At 39.6% G+C, this 21521-nt stretch overlaps 1 protein-coding gene across 8 annotated transcripts in view; it reads right to left on the reverse strand.

Moving 5' to 3' along the window:
- Nucleotides 1–8394, reverse strand: part of Btbd10 (BTB domain containing 10) — a 55986-nt gene extending 47592 nt beyond the window's left edge. For 2 of the 8 annotated variants that reach the window (XM_029538803.1, XM_029538784.1), the window contains exons 1-3: nt 8240–8394; nt 7893–7979; nt 3727–3791 (exon numbers count right to left, since the gene is read on the reverse strand). The gene's annotated coding sequence lies outside the window, so the exon portion shown is untranslated. Of the gene's footprint in view, nt 1–3726; nt 3792–7892; nt 7980–8216 lie in introns of all 8 variants that reach the window. The other 6 variants (XM_029538796.1, XM_021192231.2, XM_029538799.1 and 3 more) reach the window with 4 other exon arrangements.
- Nucleotides 8395–21521: the final 13127 nt, after the last annotated feature.

Below are 21521 nucleotides of genomic sequence, written 5' to 3' on the forward strand. Positions count from 1 at the left end.
CTGGTGAGATGGCTCAGTGGGTAAGAGCACCCGACTGTTCTTCCGAAGGTCTGGAGTTCAAATCCCAGCAACCACATGGTGGCTCGTAACCATCCGTAACAAGATCTGACGCCCTCTTCTGGAGTGTCTGAAGATAGCTACAGTGTACTTACATATAATAAATAAATCAATCTTTAAAAAAAAAAAGAAAGAAATGTAAATGCAGTAAATACCTAATAAAAAATTGAAAAAAAAAAAAAAAGATTCTAAAACAGAGCTAAGGACTTGCTTTCCTAAAATTCCAGAAAGCAAAATGTTCATAGTAGAACAATAAAAAAAAAAAAAAGGAAAAACAATGGGTAAACACTGATTTCAGAATAAAAAACAAAACCACTAAGATTCACATTTAAAATTTAAAAACAAACAAACAAATGAAAAACTTCTGAGTCTTGGGAGCTAAAGAGATGGCTCCCTGGTTAAAAGTATGTAACCATACAATCCATTTGGATCCCAGCACTCACATAAGCCAGGCATCCAGCAATCACCCTTAAGTCCAGCTCAAAAGAATGGGGTGCCCTCTTCTGTCCTCCATGTGCATGTATGTGTATCAGTGCACAGGCATGTGTACATACACTCAGAGACACAGAAACATGCAGACACACATAATTAAAGGTTTTTTTTAAAAAAAGCTAACAATCTTTCAAAGGCAAAGAATTCTTATATAAGAAACAAGAATATGCAATCAGTACCCATATGCTAAAGTTTTTAGCAAAGACCCACCAAAGAAATCAGAAACTGGAACTGAGAATACAGACTTCCAAGAATCGTCTGATTAGATGATATAAAAAGATAGGTGGTAAACTATAAATTTTATAAGATAAAGGGTTAATTTTAAACATACAATTTACAACCACACCCCCAGACACACACACACAAAATGGCCAAAAGTGGGAAGAGAAGAAATTTTAAATCAGTTGTTTAACTTATCAATGTTTCTGTTAAATGATAACCAAAGTGTTTGAATGATAACCAATAGTAACTGAAGTATTGGGAAAATGAATACTCGAGTTTATGAGATAAACTTTTAAAGTAGTTATCATATATTCTAACACAATTATTCAGTTTGTAGAATAAATTTTTCATCAAAGCATTTCATAAGTTCTCATCATAAAACAATTTCAAAATTAACAGCAATTTAAAGCTACTGTCAAATAGTATCATTCACTAGGGATGCATAGATATCTAAAATAAGTCAGCACTTTGTATGCCCATCCAAAAATGAGAAAATCATAAAAATTATTTATTGTAAAAACTTTTAATTGCGATTCTTTCTTAGGTAAATGAGCTTTAAAGTTTTATTTTTATGGGGGTGGAGGACAGACAAGAGGGCTCAGTGGACAAAGGTGCTTGTACTGCAAGCTTGATGACCTGAGTTCAACCCCCAGGACCCATGTGAAGGAGGAAGAAGAGTACTAATTTCACATACTATCATCTGATCTTCACATATGCTCTGTGGTATGTTCATCCTCTATTACCCATTACTACCTACCTACCCACAATAACAGCAGTTTTTAAGTTACTTTTAGGTTGGCATTTAATATAGTCTGCAAACAAAAAGTCCAGAATGTTCTACTCACTACAAGTAATAATAATCAAACATCTTAAAGTGGAAAATAAAATAATTTAATTAATAAATGTTTTAGTTTTAAATAATTCTAATAGACAACTTTCAAAATACTCACCCCTCTTCTTTTCTACCTGGCATTCAAATTATAAAGACTAACAAATACCAGAAAATGAATACCAACATTGAAAACGAGTAGGGCTTCCTACTGTTCAATGTTTATCAGAATAAAAAGGAAATTTTTGTAATTACAGTAGAATTATACTGTCTAAAGCTATAAATAAAATTTTGAATGTGTCCTTCTTAAATGAGATCAGCAAATATGTACATAAGTTAATTTGTGGATGTGTTTCAAGAACACTGGTAGGTAGGCAGGGGTGTAGGAGCAACAATGCCAATATGCTATCTTCTGGGCATAAATAAAAACCAAAGTGCTAAATGTTTATATTAACATATTATTCTATTATTTACACATTTTAGAATACTCTTTATCTTTAAATCCTTAACTACTATGTTCTTTACACATTTTCACGTGAAGAAACAAATTACTAAAGAGATTAAGTAACTTTAGCATCAAAGAGCTAACAGTGAGCTTTAAACTCAAATCTAAATGATTCCAAATAACTCAAAAAAATATGACAATTTTAGATTACCTTAGAAAATTATTATTCATAGTATCTAGTCAAGTAGTATTTTAATCAGTCATTCACTATGACAGACTCTCATCATATACCCAGCCAAATGCAAAATGTTAATTTTTTGTCCCTAAGTATTAATATGTCATTTCTTTCATCTACAATAAAAATGAGTAGTTAACCTTCTGTATTCTCATGTTCAACACCCACAGATTTAACCAACTCAAGATTGTACAGTTTTTGTAATTATTCTCTAAATATAGAACAACTATTTGCATAGAATTTACATTGAGTTAAGCATTAAATAATCTCAAGATGACTTAAAGTATATAGAGGATTTATTGTGTGTAGGTTATACAGAAATATTACTCTATTTTATAGCAAGAGCTTAAGTATCTAAGGACTTTATATTCATGGGGTGGTTAGCACCCTATCCTCCCTGAACTTTAAGGTCATAGAATCAGGTACATTATATTTTAAACAGAATACAGTTAAGTTATTAGTGAAGAAATGTATCTTTGCTTTTACTGGCAAAGATAAAGCAATGATACCTCACAATCTTCAGAAATCTGTGACATAAGGTTGTATATGTAACAAACTCTTTCCTCTTTATGATTTACTATTTCAAATATGGGTAAAGTAGCTATTAACCAAAATGCTTGGGATAATAAATGTTCCAGATTCTGGAATTATTCAGATTTCACAATGCCATCACAGATTCTAACTATTCTAATCTAAAAAATCTGGTATCCAAATATTCTACAGTTGTATTTAACTCACTGCATTCTCACTGCCTGTAAATCCCCATCCTTTTCATCTTTCTCTAGAGAGCATCTCTAGAGAGTTGCTTTGAGTACTAGCTGTTGACCTTCTACCTCTGAGTTCTAGTTTGTTACCTTTTTTTGCAAAGAGGTTATCAGTTTAAAGGACTACAAAGTAAACTAGGAGGAAATAGTAAGGAAACTGCAACATTAGCTTGAATCCTATTAAACATTCAATTAAAGAGAGAAAAACGAAACTCTAAAACAGGTTAAGTAATCCTTATCTGAAATACCTGGGTCCAAAGTATTTCAGATTCCAGATTACTTGTGGATTTTTTTTCTAAAGTTTTGGAATGTTTGCATATATGAATTGAATTATCTTAGACCCAACCAAGACTAAACACAAGCTCTTTTACATTTTATAAATAGCCTACACACATACTCTAAAGGTAATTTAATACATGAAACAAACCTTTAGATTGGTGAATAAGTAGATGCTCAGGATTTAGATTTTGCAGCATTTCGGAGTTCACATTTGGGGTTAGGGATGCCTAACTTGTAACTGCCACTATAACAAACATCTGTAACTATCTCTTTCCCCACAGCCAATGATAGCCATAATTTTACTTCAGACCAACAAATAAAGGAATTAGATAGATGAGGATTAAAAATATAACTCAAACCACAGGCCAAATTGTAAACCACTTCAATTGTAAATTACACTTACCCAGTTAGAAATGTAGGTGTTCCATTTCCTTCTCCCTCACAGAGGTCCAGCCTGCACAGATAAACCTACCATACAGATGAATATATTGAAAATGTATGTTCTGAGAAACAGGAGACCCAAAACCAGAACCAAAGGCACTGAGGAAAGTACACTCAACCCCTTCTAATCCTCATTGGAAAAATAACTTCAGAGAGTGGAAGGGGGAGGGGCTGAAAGCTACTTGCAAACAAGCTTCTTCCTTCTTCATAAGTTACCATAGAAACATGGGGAAAAAAATGAAGTTCCACTCCCCCCCCCCCCCGACAGCAAGACAATCCACACAAATATATGACAAATCCCTAAAACAAGAAGTTTCCTAACCTGGGCGTTTAGCTCACAGAAACTGAACTGACAATCAGGAAGCCTGTATGGTCTAACCTAGGTCCTCTGTATGTATATATGTTATGGTTGTACAGCTTGGTCTTCTGTGGGACTTTTAACAGTGGGAGCAGGGGCCGTCTCTGACTCTTTTCTTTTGCCTCCTTTTGGGACCCTTTTTCCTCCTCCTGGGTTGCTTCATTCAGCTTAATATGAGGTATGTGCCTAGTCTTGTCTTGATATTCTATGTTCAGTTGTTATCCATGGGAACCCTGTCCTTTTCTGAAGGGAAATGGAGGAGGAGTGGATCTGGAGGAGAGGGTAAGTTGGGGCAAAGGAGCTAGGAGAGCAGTGAGGGGAAACCAGTGAGGATGTAATAATTGAAAGTAATAAACAAAATAAAAAATGGTTTTAAAACTCTCAGGAATATTTTATAAATGTAACACATCTCTTTTCACCTCTTGCTCTAGAGAAGCAGAGAACTGATGAAGAGATAAAAGCCTTGCTGAACTTAAAAAGACTGGGTTAAACATAAGAAAATCTAGTATATGACACCCCCTCCCTAAAGTCATGACTTAAAAAACAATATCCTTTGCAGTCTTCATACAGTTATAATTTATAATAAACTCAGTTGTGGAAGTCAGTCCAGGGTGTACAACTGCACAGTAACAAAGGAGTATTTAGCTAGTTTTCCTTCCTTTTTGAAACTCTGTTCCTTACCTGGCTTTCATGACTTTACCTCTAAGATAAAGACTCTTACTTTGCAATATCCACCTCTTAGGACTTGAGTGACCTATAAACTCCCATTCCTCACAGCCCAACAAAGCTTGAGCAGATTATGTGATTAAAATACTTCCTACTAGTGCGTAAATGAATTTTAATCCACAAGGTTCAATTCCACAAATGCCATTAAGTCATACTATGTATTAGACACAAAGTTTAATCATAGTATCCATTCCTCTTACTAGAAAAAAGAGTTTAAATCAATAGTTTCTGTAAAGAAGGGGCACAAGAATGTCTTTCACATGACACTTTCTTTATTCCATTCCCAAGCTTCACACTCTCCCCATGCACCAGGGGATCCGTATGTCCTCTGGTAAAAGTCAATACCCAGGGACACAATGTGGTAAGGTATAGCAAATAAGTATTCAAATCCTGAAATGGACTGTAGATGGTACCCTGGACTTAATTTTACATATTAGGTACAGTAAGAAAGACCTTCTAAATAAACTAATATACTCTTTTAAGATACTTATAAATCAAATAATAAACACAAATCAATAAAGTTTCTTCAGTTATTCCCATAGTAAAATGTTAATATAGTCCCTCTTAAAGTATATATTTCAAGGTTATCAGTATATGCCTGCAACTGTGACAAGTTCCAAATGAATTCTTTTATTTTTTTTTTTTTTTAAGATTTATTTATGTAAGTACACTGTAGCTGTCTTCAGACACTCCAGAAGGGGGCGTCAGATCTTGTTACAGGTGGTTGTGAGCCACCATGTGGTTGCTGGGATTTGAACTCAGGACCTTTGGAAGAGCAGTCGGGTGCTCTTACCCACTGAGCCATCTCACCAGCCCCCAAATGAATTCTTATGTATACATATCTATGGGAAACTTTACTGGTTAGGCACAGTAACAATAATTAACAGTAAGATAGAAAAAATTGTAATATACCCTAGTAATAAACATTTCTGTGACTAGAGTACCCAGCAACTTTGGCATGATTTTTTTCTTTCCCTATAAAGTTAGGAATGTTCACTTTTCTCACATACTAGCAGCATATTATGGCTTCTTGTTGACATAGATGAATTAGTAACAGCACTACTTTTGTACTGTGGGCCATCATTAAATAAAATAAGGGTTCTTGAACACACTGTAAAATTATCAGTCAGTCTGATAAACAAATTACTACTAAAGTGGCAGATGGATGGGAGTATATCCTAGTCAGATTCACTGGAGAAAAAAGTGGTTTACATTCCAGGCAGGATAGTGTGAGAAACACGATTTTATCATTGAACTTGGAATAGTACGCAATTTAAAAATTATGAGCTTCTTATTTACAGATTTTTTTCCATTTAATGATTTCAAACCAGTAATAAACTACAAAAAAAAAAACCCCCAAACAAACCAAAAGTGTAGACAATGAGAGACTAGTTTAGAAATTATGTGTTTAATCTTTAGCCCTATATTTAAAGGGTACTAAACTATTTATTTTATTAAGAGCTGACATTTTTTCACAGTTTTTCTAAAAATTTTTAATTCTAAACTGACATTAAGCTTGTTTCTAGTTATAAAATTAATTCTGACCTATACACAGCTTCCTAAACTAAGACATAAAACATAGCTTTAAAATATTTTTATGTTAAAATACAACTGGGTTTGGCTGGGTCACATGAACGTATCTTTGTTTTACTTGTCAATATTTCAAATATCAGAAAATCACACTTAAAATTCTAGAGTTCCTATATTCTTTTAAGGCTGACAACTGATTACACATTCATATATACAATTACTCAGACCGACTGAATACTGCTCAGAGGACAGAAGCACTCTAGTGCACTGACATGCTCATTATCTGTCTAGTACCTGAAGGCATGTGAAACTTACTCATTCTTATCTCTCTGAGAGACACAGAGTATCTCCAGTTCACTTGTACACGTCATGAGACCCCATTTAAATGTAAATGGCCACAAAGCAGACCACAGTTCTTTGTGATTTCATTTAATGTTTAAAAAGAAATATACAAGTCTTTGAAGAACAGAACAAAATTCAGACTTGTGGGAGGATAACACAGGAGGTAAAAAGCCCACCTGGAAGTTTGAATAGTGTGAAAAAATGTCTAACAACCAAAACATTTCGTGGAACTTTCTGCACTCCATTGCTCTGGGTCCTAACCACACTCCCATGTTTCTGAAGCTTCCTCCTTACCTTCTCTCCACCTGTAAGAATAAATGCTGAATACTAACCTCTGTGTTAGAGAAAACTATTAAGCCTAAAATATTCAAAATTATCTGTCCTGGAAAACTACATTAACTCTCCTCTATCCCCCATTTAGTAACTTTCCAAGTTTTCTACTGCTTTCTGCTTAATAGTCAACATCAGTCCTTGTTCAATGCCCAGGGTTGAGTTCTAGATGGACTCTCCAGTACAGAAACTCGTTCAGCCTTTACATTCACATGTCTTACTATATCTTTTCATCCAATTTCTACAGTCTATTTCATTCAAAATTCATCCCTAAAACCCTCTCTAAAAAGTTTGGATCAAATTGGGCTAGTGGAGCAAGAGAAGAGTGGGAGGCAGGCAAGAACAGAAAGAAACCCAACTGCCAATCAATGCACTGTATTACTTCATTCAGATTGTTAACTTAAATAAAAAGCATGCAGACTCTTACATGGTTATAAAATAATTTCATATACTAAGTGCACAGACTGGAAAACTTTTTTTTTTTAGCCTGTCGTGGACTCCAGATACCAATAAGAGGCTAAGACTCAAAAATTTAAAGAGGAAAAAAAAAAAAAAAAAAGACATGGGAATCCGGGAAAGATGGAGGTTAGGCACACTAAGTTGACAAACTAAATGAAATCTCAGGTCCCCTCCAGCCCATACCCCAAATCTGGGGTGTCAGAGGGCTTGTGACTCACAGAAAATAAATCTGAACCTTTTTTTGGGCAAGTTAGGGGGAAACCAAGCTTTACCCTCGTTGAAACGGTTACAGGTTAAAAGCGCACAGCCCATCACAGGTGTCATCCTCCATCCAAAGGGCGACTCCCCCACCACCTTATCCCTAAACTGCGAGCCTTACTCACCGCCCTATTGTGATGCGCCTTCTTCGGGTTGTCGCCGCGGTGACCCAAAGATGACAGGAAAGGGGCGGGGCACTGGGTTACTCTGCCCTGAAAGGAGGTTGGAAAGGAGGTGTGAGAAAATAGCCTTTTTTCCCCCTGGGGAAAGGCCTCCAGACGCCTAACCCAAAAAGCAGCACCCTTCCCCGCCTCTCCGGACCCGGTGCTCGAGCGGGCAGCCCCGAGCCCCGCGCCCCACGCTCCCGGAGCCGCCGCCAGCTTTCCGGACCCCGGTTCACAGCAGCTAGCCTCGCCCTCGGCTTCCACTGTAAACCCAACCGCCCGTACCCGGCCCGCTCCAACCTGCTGACCCCTGAGACATCCACCGAGGGTCGAGGAGAAGAGCTCCGAGAGAGAGCGACGCTCCGCTCCCTCCGCCTACCTAACCGGACCCCTCCGGTGCTAGGTGTGAGGCGACCGCTCCACCGGCTGCGCCTACCAGAGCCGCCCCGGCAGGTTGCAGGCCGGCTCCTTAGCTCCTTCTCGCGAGACTTCGCACTAGGAAGCGGTGAGGCGAGGCGAGTTCTCGCGCGAAGGACGGAGCTCCTCCCACAGTGGGCGTGGCGCCGGAGCACGGGAGGCTGAGTAGCGTCTCGGGGGGTCTCTGCTGGCAGTGCTGTCCGGTTGCTGCCCCGCGAGCGCTTCTCCGCGCGGTCAGCCAGGAGCGGTCTCAGGCCACCTCCACACCCCTGAGCACATAGGAGAGCGTTCCTGTCGGCAGGGCGAACGCCCGGATCGCCTTCCTCCGCGGGGTCCGCGAGCTGGTACGGGCAGCACGAGGCGTTGGCAGGCGGTGGTCCGGAGGTCGCCGCTTCCCTGCGGCCGCCGCTTGGTTTGCTACGCTCTGCTTGGTTTGAAACCGTCTGTTGTTGGCGGGAACCGGTGCACCAGCTGACTCGCCTGCGGTGGCGCCACCTCTGGGACGTAGAGAATCACCTGAATGGGATGAGTTTCTGGCGGGCCAAAGTAGCGTTCCTGGTGTCACCGAACCAACCGTGTGCCTGGTGTGAGGCTCTAAAAGAGATGGGAAAGTGAGAAAGACCCCTCCGTGGACTCAGATCCACAGAGGAACCGATAATCCTCTTTATGCTTACTACGGAACATGCTCCCCATAGTGAGTGAGCTGTAGGAGCCAATCTGAGACAATCTTGAGTTCTCAGTGTGCATTGCTCACTCCTCTGGTCTTGGGATTGCGGAGGGTGGCAGAAGCTGAAAGATTGAGTTCCAAGTCTTTCTGGGCTAAAGTAAGATCTCATCTCAAAATTTTAAAGATAAGAAGTTACCCCATTTTAAGAAGAGTGGGAAGGGCATAAACAAAGCCCAATACATGTTTCAGTATTTTGGTAAGAAAACTGATTTGTGAAAAGAACTTTGTTTAAAATCTAGCCACTGTAAGAAAAAGTTCCTTGGGTCCCATATGTGATACCACGTGTTTTTCAAACCAGCATTTATGTTAAGCAAATTAGCATTTGAAGTGGAAAACTGGTAGTAGGCATACATTCCTCCTGAAAATACTTAAATATGAGAGACCAAAGGAAGACAAAGATTATTGTTATATTGCATAACACATTTTTATACTCAACATTCTACATGCTTGGAAATTGCTGAAAATCTTAAAAACTTTGTAAGAAGAGCAAGCTAATGAGGCTTGTCATATGAATAATGTTCAAAGAAACCTTAAGAAAACCCTCAACAATAGCAAAGTCCTCCCCAATCTTGATAAAGCTTTCTGTAATTTATCTCAAATAAAGTAACTGTAGCACAAGTTAGGGATAAAGCTCAGTCAAACTGGATTCTTCATTCCCTGTGTCTAAATTGAAGCTGTCATTTTTCTAATGAAAGGTTTTGACCAGGCCATGGTGCATGCCCTTAATTCCAGCACTCAAGAGGCAGAGGCAGGCAGATCTGTGAGTATGCAGTTGCATATGTGTGCATGCTGTGGAGGCCAGAAATTGATGTTGGCATTTCCCAGTAATCCCCCACTATATTTTGGGGGACAGTGTCCCTCACTGAATTTGGAGCTCTTAAATTCTGCTAGGCTAGATAGCCAGCCAGCTCCAGGGATCCTCTTGTCTTTGTTTCACCAGCACTGTTTAGGAACTCAGTTTCTAGTGCTTGTATGGCAAGCACTTCATCAGTTGTGCAATCGCACAGCCTAAATCACCTAAATTAATTGATTTTTTTTTTTTTTTGGATGGTTGGTTGGTTTGGTTTTTGAGGCAGTCTCAAATACTTCTAGCCTAGGCTGGCCTGAAATGCCCTATATAGCTCAGGTTAGCTTCCAACTTGAAGTAGTCATTCTGCCTCAGCCCTTTTGAGTACTGGGATTATATCTATGACCTATCTAAATCTACCCCAAATCAAGGTTCTTTTATTACACTGCAATCTTAATTGATAATATTAAATCTCAAGTCACTCTTGTCACACAGCAAAATATGAGCTACACAACAGAAAAGAAAAAAAAAAAGTGTCCACAGTGTTGTGTTTTATTTTAAAAAAGAAGGAGGAGGAGGAGGAGGAGGAGGAACCAGGAATATCCTTGGCCAAGGATCTATATGGTGAGGTAGAAGGGGGTGCCTCTATGGGCCCATGCTGAGGCATCCCTTCTCCCTGAGGTACCAGCTATAGTATAATATATACGGATATAGTATGAAATAGAGTTTATTTAGGGCATGGGGAGGGGAGTTTAGGGAGTAGAGGAAGAGAAGGGAAGAGAAAGAGGAGAGGGAGAGAGGCCAGCCAGGAACATGTGGAGAGAGAGTGGGAGGGAGATAGGAAAGGAGGAAGAAGGGGCAGAGAGTAAGAAGATAAGAGAATGAGGTGGGGGCAAACAGCCCCTTTAATAGTGAGTTGGGCATACCAGGCACTTGCCAGATAACTGTGGGATGGAGCCTAGAAGGAATGCTAGCACATAGAACTCTAAGGACCTTTACTGAAGGCAACCCGGCTGAAGGCTGATCCAAATGCAAAAGAGAATCATAATAGATAAAATAGTAATACAAGGAACCCAATCCCAGAGCTTTTCTGTGGCAAAGCTGCCAAACCACCATTGGTTCAAGGCCTCACAGCTGGCTTAGGGCACAATGGATCCAGATGAATGGAAGTTCAACTGGATTTAGTCCAACAGAGAGATAAACAATGCTGGAGACAGTCTGCATTTGTTAATATTTGTCGATTCATATAACCCAGGGATTGCAGAATTTCTCGGTCTGGTGTGTTTGATAAACTCACAAACCTGGTTTCTCTGATAATGACTCTTATATACCTAGGTGTCTGTGTGTCCCTGGTTTTTAAAGTTCAAAGGTGGTGGGTTTTGAAATTTTATTTTAAAGATTTATTTAAGTGTGATTGTTTTACATGCTTAACTGTTACCCACAAATATCAGAGGAAGGCATCAGATTCCCTGGAACTGGATGGTTGTGAGCTACCACGTGGGTGTTAGGAATTGAACCCATGTCCTCTGCTAGAGCAACAGGTGTTCTTAACAGCCATCTTTCCAGCCCCCAAACATAACTTTTTATTTGCATTAATTTATCAGTGTAGTGCTTGTTTACTTGCACAAACAAAATGCAAAGCCTTTCTGCCTCAAAATTGAGCAAACTGCTGCTTTATAAAATTACAGGACAGAGGATGGGGGTTAGAGGTGATGGAGTCATGTGACGAGTCTCAGGGAATCCTGCTTTGGAGAGTGTCACCAGCATCAGGGTGAAGATTGAAGTTTATTGTCCAGCACATACGCTTAAATACAGTGTTTGAGCCCATTGCATGCCCCTAAATACTTGACACACCATCACCATGCGCTAATGAAAGCCATGCCTGATAAGGCTCCTCAGAAGTTGGGGGGAGTTCTGTCCCCTGTTAGGACTTCTGTGAAGATGGGGAAGCAGCCACCACCCTGTCTGGTTCCCTTTTGCTTTCTCACTGGTGTTCCAGGAGCCATCTTAGATCTAATGCCATATGTGGCAGATCAGGACTCTTTGAGGTCTCAGGGGCCTGTAGAGCCCCGCTCACCATCCCACTTTTTCCTTCACAAGGTCAACTTCCACATCCCTCACAAAGCAGGGCAAGGCAAGGCCTGAAAACCCAAATCTCATTAATATGGAGTAACTTAGGATATACCCTGATCTCCATAGTTGCCTTTATAACATCCTGCTAAACCAAAACTGTTTCAAAGCAGAAGATAAGGCCACCTGTTTCCTTGTGTGGCAAATTAATGATAAACCATAGACTTAGAGACTATTTTATTGTTTTTAAGTTGCTTTTGAGACAGGGTCTTCATATCCCAGGCTGCCCTTGAGCCAAGGATAATGTTGAACTCCTGTTCACCCTACCTCCATCCCACAAGCTGTGCCAACACAGCTTTATGAAATTCTAAAGCTTCAACCCAAGGTTTCATGCATGTTAGTCAAGTACCCTAAAAACTAAAGTACATCCTCAGCATCCTATTTAGATTTTAAAACCTGGGATTTGGGGTTAGAAGTATAGCTTAGTGACCCTTTGTTCACTCTCTAGCATCATTTTAAAAAATTAAAAATTTTAAATGAAAATCCTGAAATTTCTTTTTTTATTTTATTTATTTTATGTGAGTACACTGTAGCTGTCTTTAGACACAGCATAGGAGGGAATCGGATCACATTATAGATGATTGTAGGCCACCATGTGGTTGCTGGGAATTGAACTCAGGACCTCTGGAAGAGCAGTCGGTGCTCTTAACCACTGAGCCATCCATCTCTCCAGCCAGAGATTTCTTTATATTACTAATTTTGTGTACTTGACACCTAATGGCAGAGCAGAAAAATATAACAAATACAGGAGGCATTCTAACGATATTCAGCAGACATTGTGTTTTTATTGATCAAGCCTCTTTGTAAGAATACTAAGAGACACCAACACTACTAATACTTAGAAAAGACAAGTTGGATTATATGAACAAGCAATGGCTCTGGAGATGCCAGAGCTATGAAAGATTACTTCTAGGGCTGGGGATTAGATTGGTGGGAGAGTGTTTGTGCAGCATGTACAGAATCTCAAACAAAATGGTAAGGAGGACAGGAAAAGAAGGGAAACTTACTAGATCACTGAAGAAAATTACTTGCTCTCCCTAGCAGCTATTACCTCAGTAATTTCTCATAGTCCCTCCATCCTCTGTAATAGAGTGTGACAGACCACATTGTATACATGTAAACATAGCTGCTGTGAGTTCAACTCCAAAGAACTCTATGCTGACAGGTCATCCCCTTCTAACTCCAGCCTCACAGGCCAGATCCTACTTGTTCAGTGGAGAGGAACCTCTGTCCAGGAAAGGAAGATGGGTCTGATAAAAGGATTTGCTTTCTGGGACAGAGAGAAAGAGGTGTGATGGTGAATCCCGACTGTCAACTGAAAATGACTTCTCTCAAGGCAGGTCTGAGAGGACATTTCCTGAGAGGATTAACTGAAGAGAGAAGACCGGCCTACTTGGGCAGTACCTTCCTGCAGCAGACTGGATGTAAATCTGTCTGAGAGGAAAGCAGTGCTGTGCTCATCTTAGCTTCTTGTTGGTGTACCTGTGGTGTACTTCTGTTACTGCTGCCATCCTTAATTGGCACTGGAAATTTTCAACCCTCTAACATGGATGGAAGGCCTGCAACTCTCCATGAATCCTATACAGCATCAGCATCATGTTGGTGTTGCCGAGGCATCCAGCCTGGGATAGTGAGCAGCTAACCAGGTTTTCAGTCTTCCCAGTACCCCGATAGCCGTTTCTAGACTACTTTAATGCTAAAGAGTTGTACAATTTCCCAGCAGGCACCTGCCAAGTTAAAGAGTACCTAGCTTCAAAGTGTGCTACTAAGGGCCTAGCTTTCAGAATTTTTGGAGGGAGCTTCACCAAGTTCCCTGTAAAAGAGACAAAAGCAGGTTCTGTTAGTAGCAGCTCCAGTATGAACTGCCTAGTACTTACCACATAAACCAATGTAATAAATTCCTTTTCTTAATATTATAATCAGCAGTTCAGAGAGTTTTAAAATATCTTCCACTCTCCTGAGGTTTATTGCCTCAGTCTGTTAACAACCTAGGCCTAGTCCTGGAAGCTTCTAGCCTTCATACAATCTTAACTAGGTCTAGAATGCTTTCAGCCTCTGAGACTTAGTGCTGAATAAGTTTACCATTTCTTATTCTTTCTGATCTCTAGCTGGTTCAACTCAGCCATTCTGGCTCAAACTCCTATTCAAGCTGACTGACTCAGGCCTCAATTTCTTTCTCTCTCTCTCTCTCTCTCTCTCTCTCTCTCTCTCTCTCTCTCTCTCTCTCTCTCTCTCTCTCTCTCTCTCGAGTTACTCTGCTTTGCTTCATACTAACTTCAGCAATCTGTTCTAATCTTCTGGCTCCTTCTCATTCTCTGGCTCCTTCATTTGTGCCTATCTTGTTCTCTCTGTAACCTGTCTCAGTACAACTGTCCAGGTAAAACTGCCCTTTCCCTTCTCTCTCCTATACCTGCACTGCTCTCTTAAGTAAGCACCTTTTTCCTCTCTTCTCATGAGAATTGGACATATCCTATCAAATTTTTCTCTGATTTGTCACTTTGTCTGCCATTCTCAAACATGGGTACTTCCTTTTATAAACTAACTTCACCTTCATTGTCTAGAATTAAAGGTGTGTGCTAAGGGCTCAGCCACGCCACAACTAGGAACAACTTTTTTTCAATAGGCTCTCAGGCTGGAGAGATGGCTCAGCGGTTAAGAGCACTGACTCCTCTTCCGGAGGTCCTGAGTTCCAATTCCCAGCAACCACATGGAGGCTCACAACCATCTATAAAAGAGGTCCGATGCCCTTTTCTAGTGTGTCTGAAGACAGCTACAGTGTACTTATAAATAAAATAATAAATCTTTTTTTAAAAATAACAATCTCAGGGTTCACAGTGTGATGGAATATACTGCAACAGAGAGTGGTCCTTGACTTTTGAAGAAACTGTTAGGTATATTTTTATTTACATCAAATAAAGCAGTTTAAAAAAAAAAAAAGCCTGCCCAATAAGCTGGGAACCACACCTGGTACTGGAAACCCAGCTAACTACCCGGGGCATGTGTGTTCATGGGTCTTGGGGGGAACATATAACTTCCATTTTATTAAGTCAGCATAATTGTAAAGTACATTCTAAATATTTATTCTTGTACTCATAGAGAAGTGTGGATCTCATCTCTCTTCAAAGAAACATCTCTTTCTGACAGATGGAAATCATTACAGAAAACCACAACCAAACTGCAGAGAATAAGTGACTATATTATTGTCCAGCCTCAGTGGGTAAATTATAACACAATTGTAGATGCACCTACAACATCTCACTCTGTAGGCTAGACTGGCCTTGAAACCACAGAAATCTGCCTGGTTTTGCCTCTCAAGTGCTTGGACTGAAGGTATGTCTCACCAAGCCCAACTAGAAAAAATTTTTTTTTCAAAAAAGAATGTAAGGAAAGAAAAGAGCACAAGATAAAAAACATACTTTAACAATGAAAAGAAAATGTGATTAAAATTAAAGACAAAAAATACTTTTTTACAGGATAAAATAGCCACTTAGAGAGTACAGGTTATTGCCATTGTTCTTGGTTACTCACTGGGACTTAATGGTAAGACCCTATTGTTGAAGACACCACATAGTTTGCTCATAGAACATCGAAAAATCAAATTGATACATATCTGGAAGCATCATCCTTGCTGGCTATCTTTCACAGTGCTGGAATGTGTTTTGCAGGTTCCTAGGTGTCTTAGGGTTTCTATTCCTGCACAAACATCATGACCAAGAAGCAAGTTGGAGAGGAAAGGGTTTATTCAGCTTACATTTCCACACTGCTGTTCATCACCAAGGAAGTCAGGACTGGAACTCAAGCAGGTCAGGAAGCAGGAGCTGATGCAGAGGCCATGGAGGGATGTTCTTTACTGNCTTGNTTCCNCTGNCTTGCTCAGCTTGCTCTTTTATAGAATCCAAGACTACCAGCCCAGAGATGGTCCCACCCACAAGGGGCCTCTCCCCCTTGATCACTAATTGAGAAAATGCCTTACAGCTGGATCTCATGGAGGCATTTCCCCAACTAAAGCTCCTTTCTCTGTGATAACTCCAGCTGAGTCAAGTTAGCCAGTACACCAGGAGAGAAAAAGTTAATAGTCTTACTCAGCCATGATTCCTCCAAGCTCCAATACTCTGTGGCCTGACAAGACATGCCCTTTGGTTCAATAATGACATGAATATTATAGGATAACCAACAACTTCCTAATTGGATTTAAGTCTCACTACACATGAGAGAACTCTTGTGTACTAAATCTGGCCAAGAACCTGTGGTTGGAGAGGGCACAGGCCCTACTCCCACTATTTTATTAAAGGGACACAGTGTCAAACTGCCCTCTAAATACTTGTACCCACAATGCAGCTCTCTCTCATCAAAGAAGTTCCTCTGCGCAATGGTGGTTATACAGAAGATCACAACAAGCCAAACTGTAGAGAATAATTGACTGTGGCATGCTTGGCCCTGAACAGGACATTTGTATCTCATTTTCACACTTCAAGAGGTCAGGGAACCTTGCAGAAGAGGGAGGGAGAAAGGTTGGAAAAGCCAGAGGCATGGGAAGATTGTTGCAAAATGTCTTCTGAACATGACTATTCCACTCATGAATTCATAGAACCTGTGGTTGCCAGCATAGAAAATAGTGCAAGATTAAGCCAGTCAGTGTGCCAGAGTAAAGAGGGAGGAGACTCATGAGATCCCACTCCAACCCTAGATGAGGCATGGTTGGCATTTGATGCTTCTAGAAAAGTGAATCCCTTTTCAGTGGCAGAGCCCACAGTAATTTACCCATCCACCAGTAGATGGCACCTTCTGTCCATGTGCATACCAGTAGCACTACTTGGTGGAATAAAAGAGGAAGAGGTAGTTATGACATTGGAAAAGGGTGGGAGATGTCTCAGAATAGTTAGTGGGAGGAAGAGGGATGAGTATGACCTAAATTTATGTATGATATTACAAAAAGATATAATAAATGTTTTATAAAATATAGCAAAAAGTCAAAAGGTGAAAAAAAGAAACTAAAACACAATGAATTGGAGAAACCTCTGTGTGGGACTCTTGGAATCTGCTAGGCAGAGTCCCTTGTGTTTCCTAAGCCTGGCACTGTACACCAGCAGAGTGCTGGGCTGGCCTCATGATTGCTTTGATGCTACATTCATTTTAGAAACTTCCCTTTTTGTGCACCAGAAGCAAATGCTGACCGCACTGAATTTTGCAACCTGTGGAAGAGGTTTTCACTTGATCAGAAAATTATTGATTTGTGTTTGTAGGGGTGTCTATGTGTAAGCCAAGTGGTATTTCCTACATGTCTCAGAGTGGTGAGGTAGAGATCTGAGCTCTTTTGTGGAGGGGAGAACAGAAAGAGAAGCCAGCACTCAAATTTAGCAGTTTCAGATTATGTCCAGCAGTCAAACATCCCGTGGGAGGGTGGAGGATGCAGAAATCAAGTGATCCAGTGTGCTTGGGTTCAGAGCCTTCAATGAGCAGTTTGCTGACCACAGACTTAGCTTATAATTCTCCATTGTTATCCACATATTACCAAGTTTGCTCCTTGGTAGAAGTAGAGTAGAAGCATTATGCCTTAACAGCCCAAGTTCCCTTCTGTCTAAATTTCTTAGCATGTCCTCATCTACCATGCTCTTCTCCACGACTGTCTCTTGTGGCCTTCTCCCACCTGAACACCAGTAGGATGACTCTGGAAGTTCCTCTCATGGTTTGTTTTTCTTCACAGTCAGAGATTCACACAGAGGCAGCTTCTAATCTACCACCATACTCTGGAAATCCAAAGGCCTTGCTTCATAAGCATCCTGAGATCAAGATAATAGGGCGTAACTGGAGTGTAACTCAGTATTTAGAGAGCATAATTAGCATGTTTGTGGCCCCAAGACACAGAAGTCAGTCAAGAAGCAAAAGGAAGACACAAGTGAAAAAGGTGGCTTCCAAGTGCCTAACAGAATTTGTCCTTCAAGGGTCCACCCAAGCAGCCTCTAGTACAAGAGGAATCCAGCCTTCTCCAAAGAAGGAAGGCTGACGCTAAGTTCACAGAATTCAAGGTTTCCTCCTGGGGATAGAGGGTGGGGGCTAAGATGCAGACAGGGTCACTAAACTGATGGAGAGCATCTACCAGCATGCGGGCCCCATTCCAGCCTGGGATTTATTCTTATAGCAACTTATTATCCAAAAGAATTCATATGTTATATTGGATACTAACTAGTGAAAAATAAAAAAAGACAAACAAAAACTTTAAAATGGAAAATATGGAGGCTTAGCCATGGTGAGTGGCGAGGAAGGGATTATGGGAAATACTCTGTGAGCTACAAAGACAGATATTTGAAAAAATTAGATATTCTAGTTTTTAAAATTCACAGGTATGTGGCTAATTAGGAAAAAATCCCAAGAGATTAGTGATAAACATTAAGAATATGGTAAAAAAAAAAAAGAAAAGAAAAGAAAAGAAAAGAAAAGAAATCAAAGATCCTACATGGAAATTCTAAAATACTGACAGCATGTTGTTATATAATCTCAAGGGTGGAAAGTGGATGTTCATTTTATATTTTCTTTTTTAAAAAGTGGGGCTGGAAAGATAATTTAGCAGTTAAGAGCACTTGCTATTCTTCCAGAGGACCTGAGTTCTGACCCCAGAGCTCACATCAGGCAGCTCACAACTGCTTAAAACTCTAACTCTAGCCTTATATAGTATATACACCCTTACACACAAATGAAATCTTTTAAACAAGCCATATGTATTTTATACAAGATTGTAATATACAATAAACTTCACTATTTGTAAAGAAAAGCTATGTATCCCCTTCTCCTCCTACCACATATTCCCCTTCTCCCCTGGTGTTTTGAGACAGAGTTTTTCTGTATAGCCTTGGCTGTCTTGAAACTTGCTCTGTAGACCAGGCTGGCCTCACGGAGATTGCCCCTGCCCCTGCCCCTGCCCCTGCCCCTGCCCCTGCCCCTGCCCCTGCCCCTGCCCCTGCCCTTGCCTCCTGAGTGCTGGGAATAAAGGTGTGCATTGTCACCACCTGCCTAGCCATTATTTTCTCTTATTCCCCCTCCCTATAGATCTCTTCTTGCCCTCTCATAATCCATTTCTCCTCTAATGTCCTACAAATACAGATTTCTACATCCTGCATATGAGATGCAGTCTATTTTATTTTGCTTAACATGATCTCCAGTTCTATCCACTTTCCTGCAAAAGTCATGATTTCATTCTTTGCTGACTTAAAATTTAAAAAATGAAATATAAAATGTATTATTTTCAAGGATTCTGTAATAAGGTGGATATAAGCTCTGTGGTGGTGGTGTACCACCTGTAATCCTAGCATTCAGGAGGCAGAGTTAGGCAGAGTTCAAGGCCAGCCTGAGCTATAGAGTGAGTTCCAAGTACAGCTAGAGCTACACAGAGAAAACCTGTCTTAAACAAAATAAATAAAATAAAGTTATAAAGCTAAAAAAATTAATTTGTGTTATGGACATTTAATTATAGTCAACAAATTAATTCATGAAATTAACATCCTGGAAGTGAAGATTATATGTGTTTATAAGGAAAGCATTTTTAAAAGTCTAGTGCTAAAGAAAAAATCTAGTGCTTTATATTTCCAAAGAGCCTTTTGCAGACCAGTTAAGAAAGAGAATATGATAGTATGTTAAGAGTCTTATTTCTGGAGAAATAATTAACACACTGCTTTTAAGGTCAAGCATATATTAAGAAAGAACAGTAGCATCCCTCATAATTTAAAAATTGAAAATTATAGGTACTGGATAAAACTATAAGAAACAAAGGTGTGTAATAAGGAGAAAAGAGATAAATGTGCCATTATTTTGCGTGATCAACAGTATAAAAAGCTTTATCAAAAGATAATCTTATCTAATAAATGAGACCAACAAGGTTATTAGTATAGGAGAAAACTGAATATTATTCTGCACAAAAATATTATCAACTAGAAAAGTAATAAAACCTTAGTTTCCCTTCAGGATAAACACAGATCTGGATTGTATTTAGTAATTAACATGAGCTATGTAGAGGAAAATCATAGCCTATTTAAAAATCATGAAGAGAGGAGAGTCAATTAGGAACCTGATAGTGCTCATGGACTAGATGAGACAATAAAGATAAAGACCTAATTTATCCTAAAACTAATGTATACATTTAGTGTACTTCCAAAACGATTGCAGTTATGTTTTAAAAAGAATATCAGCTTTTCCAGACCTGACACATCCACAATAACTTCATACTCCTGCCCAGCTAGAATGGAGTCAAGCCTAGGATGATGTGGTAGAAGTGGAACTCATGACCACCCTACAAACCTGTTCATGTACCCAGCAGTCATGTTCAGGTGATGTTACATAAATAAATGTCTAGTTGCCAGACAAGGTGCCCCATGCCTTTAATCCCAGCACTTGGGAGGACAAGGCTAGGAGTATCTGTATGAGTTTGAGACCAGCCTGGTCTACATAGAGAGTTCCAGGACAGCCAGAGCTACATAGAGAGACCTGTCTCAAACAAACAAACAAACAAAAAACCAAACCAAACCAAACTGACTAATCAATTAACTTCCTAGTTAATATAGGTGAAAATACCTTGAATCATTCTAATATCACAGTACTTGCTTAGATTTGAACTCATGACCTTTGGAAGAGCAGTCAGTGCTCTTAACCACTGAGCCATCTCTCCAGGCCTATTATTCTAATATCAATTTCATTATCCAAACTAATTTAGATGCTGACTAGCAGAAAAATGAAAATGAGAATATTGGGCTTAGGCTGAAAAGACTGATCCTGTGTCTTTCAAAAGAAAATGTTTGAAAATATGACAGACTAGCTCATCTAAAAAATATGTAGATATGAGAGAAGAAATAGAATGTAGGTTATGTGACCGATGAAGAGCCAGCAAAGTTCTCCTGCATAACCTGAACACTAAGTAGTGTGGGTCCATGATCTTTTTATGAGATGCTCTTACCCTGTACTGACTGTGCCTGGAAGCTTCCAGGTTGCAGAGCTTTACCTGCCTCTGCCTCCTGAGTGCTGGGATCAAAAGTGTGTGCCACTATGTCCAGCCTTTTTAAATCTTTACTTTTAAAAGAAAACATACATATGCTTTGATACAAACTCTTAAATAGTAAGTCTTACAATTTAAAATAGAAACAACAACAACAAATTGGTTAGCTTTTATCACAGGCATATATAACATCTAATTTATGACTAAGTGGCTGGAAGTGAAAACTTGTAGGTATTCGAAGGACCTACAGCTTGGAAGTACAATACTGACTACAAGCTGTTACTTAAATTAATTTAAACAAACTTCAAATCACAGCTATGCTAGCCATGCTTTAGATGAACATGACTGTGACTAGTATTACAGGCATCAGGGTATGGAACATTTTCATTATTGCATAATATTTTGTTGTGTGTCTCTGTTGTAAATACCATAGGGTTTGTATTTTGCACCCCTGTAGTATATGTGTTTTTCATACTTAGAACGCCTCAAAGTTATTATGAACTAATGCCAATTAGTTACATGAAGAAAGAACCGTGTCTGTGCAAAACA

Source organism: Mus pahari, chromosome 1 (genome assembly GCF_900095145.1).
Source record: "Mus pahari chromosome 1, PAHARI_EIJ_v1.1, whole genome shotgun sequence".
Classification (NCBI taxonomy): Eukaryota; Metazoa; Chordata; class Mammalia; order Rodentia; family Muridae; genus Mus; species Mus pahari.